We start from the raw sequence: 5,340 nt of genomic DNA, 5'->3' as shown, positions 1-5,340 counted from the left end.
AAAGTAAGAGGAGGATTTTTTTGAAAAACAAAAGAATTTTTCAGGAGAGAGTGGTTAAGTGAACAATTAGGGTTTATTATAACCAAAAATAAGAATACACACACACACACACACACACACACACACACACACACACAAACACATTCATTCCATTGTGTGCATACACACACACACACCAGCACCATCAATAACAAAAATAACAACAAACACATACACAAGTGAAAGTAAGAGGTCGACCTGTTGGAAAGAATTGAATAGATATAGAAAATTGAAATTGTGAAATAATAAAAACAAAATCCTAGAATCATATTGAAAGGAAAATACAACCTCTCTGAACATTTGGGATAAAGCAAAGACACTTCTATGAGCCACTGTATGACAAAATGAGGAATATCTCAAATAAGTCTATTGATGTATTAGAGTGAAATAAGACATTTCATGGCAGCCTTAATGAAGTTAATTGGCTCACAATGAAAGCACTGAAGAAACGGGGAACAAAAGGAGCTGCAGTCAACATCATAGGAAGTGAGGGGCAGTCAGAGTACTCCCTGTACCAGGAGATGGAGAAAGGTATCCATTCTCTCCACTTTTACTTATGCTTGAAGTCTTAGATCAAGAGGAGAAATAAAAAGACTCAGAGATGAAAGGAGAAAGAACTCAAAATTGTCTTTCATCATTTATTATTCTATGGTAGAAAGAAATGCAGATTGCGGCCGACTTTGTGCTGGAGAATACAGGAACAGTATAGTAGCAAACAAAACATTCTTTGAAAAACCAACACCTTCCGCAAAACATCAGCTCAGCTAACCGAAAGAAAGAGAGAGATGAACTAAATTAATGAAATTGGAAACAAGATGAGGGACTTTACAACAAATACCCATGAAATCCACCAGACCCCCCCCCATGGAAATGTGGAAAATTTACAATGAAAAGAGTTGAAAAATTGAGAGATTGTGAATAAATTCCTAGATACATATGATTTAACAAAATAAGACACAGAGAATAGAAACTTAAATGGATCTATACTGGTCAGCAAGAGTGAGTCCATAATAAAGAACCTTGTTACAAAGAAAAGCCCCGGGTCAGATACTGCCAAATTTTTCCAAACATTTAAACAGGAACTAACACCTTCTTTAATTACATTTCAATTGTTATAAAACAAAAACAAACAAACAACAAACAAAAAGCCCACCATATCCAAGACAACTTATGATAGAAAACATTTAAAATGAGGCTTTCAGTAACACACCTCCTCCAACAAGGCCACACCTCCTAGTCCTCCTCAAGCAGTTCCATCAACTGGGGCCACATATTAAGACAAACTAGCCATGGGGAGGGGGCTAATGCAATCTGTCATAGTTCCCCCAAGTGTTTTATAAAATATAATGAGAAAGAACACTACTAGCTCTTTCAATTAATACAGCATCACTCAGATGGCACAGCTAAATAGAAAAAGAAAGAAATTTAGAAAGAGATCTACAGACTACTTTCCATGTTGTGAATGTTCACCTAGCATGTCCCGTGTATTTGGATGCTTGGTCCCCAGTTGATGGAACTGTTTGGTAAGGAACAGGAAGCATGGCTTTATCAGAGGAGATATGTCACTGGAGGTGAGCTTTGAGTTTTTCAAAAGCCCACACCATTCCCTGTTAGCTCTCTCTGCTTAGTGCTTGTGGATCAAGATGTAAGCTCTCTGATAATGGGTTAGTGCTTGTTGATCTCAAAAGTAAGCCTCTCCTTTTCTAAGCCCAAGTGCCATGCTCCCCATCATAATGGTTACAGACCCTAACCCTGTAACTCTGTAAGGCCCAAGTAAACTCTTTCTTCTATACGTTGCTCTGATCATAGTGTTTTATCATAGCAATAGAATACTAAGACACACATTCTCTGATGAATTTAGGAAAAAAATTCTCAACGATATAATCTCAAACCAAATGTAACAATTCATTAAAAATCTCATATACCATGATCAAGTTGTCTTCTTCTCAGGAGTGTTAGTCTAGTTCAATATATGCAGTTCAAAAATATAATATACTAGTAACAGGCTGGGCTTCTCCAAGACTCCCCCCTACCGCCTGCCCCACCCCCCACCTCCCCAGAAGTGACAGCCAGCCACTATGCCTCGCTCATACCTCACCAGGGGCCATATTGGTGTTTGTAGTGATGTCATCACAAAGGACCATGCCCATGTCCATATCCTGTGCTGCAGCATAAAGCCACATCGATGTCTGTACGCTGTGCTGCTGCTAGGGGCCATAATGATTAGAGTGGCCTGCGTTGCTTCCTGGGGCCATGGTGATTGCTGGGGCCCGTGCTGCTGCTCAAGTTTATGTTTGTGTCCAAAGGTCCTACTGCCACCAAGGTTTGTGTTGATGTCCATGGCCCTTGTTGCCACGCAGGGCAATGCTGCTGTCCGAAGTCCATGCAGTCCAAACCCGTACTGATGTCCGCAGGCCCTGCAGTCGCTAGGAGTCATATTGATTTAACGGCCTGCAGTGCCAATGAAGCCATGGAGGTATCTGTTGTCTGGGCTGCCCCAAGGGCCTTGTCCAGGTCCACGGCTGGCAGCCATTTTCATGATCTGTGCCATCACCAGATACCATCTTGAGGACTATGTTCAGTGTTCCCGCGGAGTGGGACGAGCACGGAGGTTTCATTTACTATGGTATTGATGATTGCAGATAACACACCTGAGAGCAAGGGACATGGAAGCCTTTTGTGACAACCCATACCTCCACCAACCCCCTACCTCTACCCCTCAAAAGGAACAGCCTAAACAGGAAGCCACCAAAGAGAATCCTTAATATCTGTTAAGGGGATGTTGAAGTGGTTTCTGGTGTGAGTACAGGAGGGGTAAAACTCGTTTCTGCATCCGGGGCAGGCCACTGAGTTTGACCATGCTCCAATGAGTATAGATAACACAAAACAGACTTGGGTTTTGTTTGATTGTTTTTAATTCTTATTTTTACTTTTACTTGTTTTGGACATAGAGGGACTGGGTACTGAGTGTGCTCAGGGATCATGATATGAAATTCCCAGAAAGTCCATACAAATGTCATGTTGGGAGCTGGGGAGCAGGAGAGGATAACGTTGTCTCTACATTAGGAATGAGGGAAGGGCGTCTATTCTCTCCACTTTTATTATGCTTGAAATATTAGCTATAGAAGATGAATAATAGGTTATAGGGATAAGGCAAATTATCTCATCTGTACACTGTATGACCCTAAACTTAAATAGGCCTAAGGACTACACCAGTGACCACTTACGTGAAGAAAATTTCAGCAAGTAGCAGGATATAGAGAGCATCAACATGCAAGCATTAGTTGTTCCTTTATATATGGATAATAAATTTGTTGAGAAAAAGATTAAGGGGAAACTATCTCATAATTTCTATTGAGAAGAGAAAAAAAAGGGGGAAAGTCAGAATAAACCTAGTGAGAGAGGTGAAAGATCTCTACAATAAATCTTTTAAAAAGTGAATAATTTGAATACATCAGACAAGGTCAAAGCAGATAGCTCAGTGAAAAAAGTGCTTTCTGCACAAGTGTGGATGTTGGGTCAAAGCATCCCAACATGGCTTTGGGTAGTGATATGGCTAGGGGTAGTGATAACGTCCTAAACAAAGGACTTGAACCAGCTGAAGAGAAGGATTTACTGAATAAACACAAGGCTACAGTCAGCACCCCTCAGGAATCACATAATGTGGATTTCTGTTTGCCAGGAAACCCTTCATCTGCACTCAGAGGTCAAACACCTTGGGCAAGAACATCTAGTTCTCAGTTGATCTGAGCTGTAGTTGTAAGCCGACCACAGCCTGCAAGAACGGGTACTCCTGAAAGGCAGGCTGGGGCTGAAAGAGACTAGACGGAGAGAAATAAAGACGCCAAGACAAAAGTACTCTGTTCAAGGCACCTTAGAGTCTACTTAGAGTCTAAGCTTATATAGTGGATAGGCCCATTCCCACCCCCCCCACCCCCCGCCGCCAGTCCATCCAGGCGCCTGGAGCCAGCCCGAAGACGCTGCACACAACGTGGATTGTCTCAAAGTTGTCTCAGCAGGCAGCAGGATCTCTGGAGAAGAGCAGAGGCAGTTGACACATCAAAAGAAGCCAGTCAAGTCGGAAAGCTGCACCGCAGGTGGCCCCACCTCAGTGGCGGCAAGGTCTGCACCAGCCCACTTCAGGCTGGGGGAGGCTACACTAAGCATACTGTATCAGATCAAAGACCCCCACCCAACTGTCACAAAAATATGCTTGCTCTTCTTCCACTTTGCTTTTTGCTGTCCCCTGAGAGATAGTATTGACAACTTGATCCCAAACAAACTTTTCTGTCACTGAGTGGCTTGGATTAGTAATTTCACTGTACCCTCACTTCAGCAATTTGGTGCTAAAAACCAGGAGGGGTCACTGGGTCTCTCCAAGGGCCCCTCTTACCAAAACCAAACTGACAATTTTGCTCTCCTGGGTATAAATCAGTTACCTATGCTGGCTTTTGCCCCCACCATACTCTCTCATCCAAATTTTAGAATCCATCTCTCTGGCCATTTTTTTCCTTAGCTTTTCGTACCCACTCATCTCTGCTCACCTACTTGGTTAGGTAAGCCTCAGCTAAGAGGTAAACTGTTTCCAACAGAATTTATAGCACTTATCTCCAAGGGAAAAGATTGTTTAGCACTCTGAATACTCCCCCTCCCAGCCTTTTCTTGCTCAAAGGTTTCCCCATTCAAGGCTCTGGATATTTTTGAACCTTTCTTTATCTCATGATTTGTAATACGATTAGAGTGTAGTTTTAAAATTCCATTAAATTCTTAGCAGGAAATATTAGACTAAACTTGTAATATAAAGGGTTAATGGCTTTTAAAAAATCCATCTATAGATTATCTTAATTTGCTACAGATTACCATATATGTAAGTTGGATTCAACTCTTATTTAGGAAAATAGATTTTTTTAAATGATAGTTTGTTCTGAAGGAGCTGAGGGGGTTTGCAGCCCCATGGAGGGGAGCAACAGTGTCAACTGGTCAGACCCCCCCTCCCCAGAGCTTCCAGGGACTGGGTCAACAATCAAAGAGTACACATGGAGGGTCCCATGGCTCCGGCCACATATGTGGCAGAGGATGGCCTTGTTGGACATCAGTGGGAGGAGCGGCCCTTGGGCCTGATGGGGTGCCATGTCCCAGTGTAGAGAATGCCAGGGCTGGAAAGTAGAAGGCAGGAATGGGTGGGTGGGTCGGGGAGCACCTTCATAGAGGCAGGGGAAGGGGTGATAGGATACGAAGTTTCTGGAGGGGAGACTTGAATAACATTTGAAATGTAAATAAAGAAAATATCCAATAAAAAGG

This window comes from Mus musculus, chromosome 6 (genome assembly GCF_000001635.26).
Source record: "Mus musculus strain C57BL/6J chromosome 6, GRCm38.p6 C57BL/6J".
NCBI classification, from domain to species: Eukaryota; Metazoa; Chordata; class Mammalia; order Rodentia; family Muridae; genus Mus; species Mus musculus.
This window is presented reverse-complemented; position numbering follows the sequence as displayed.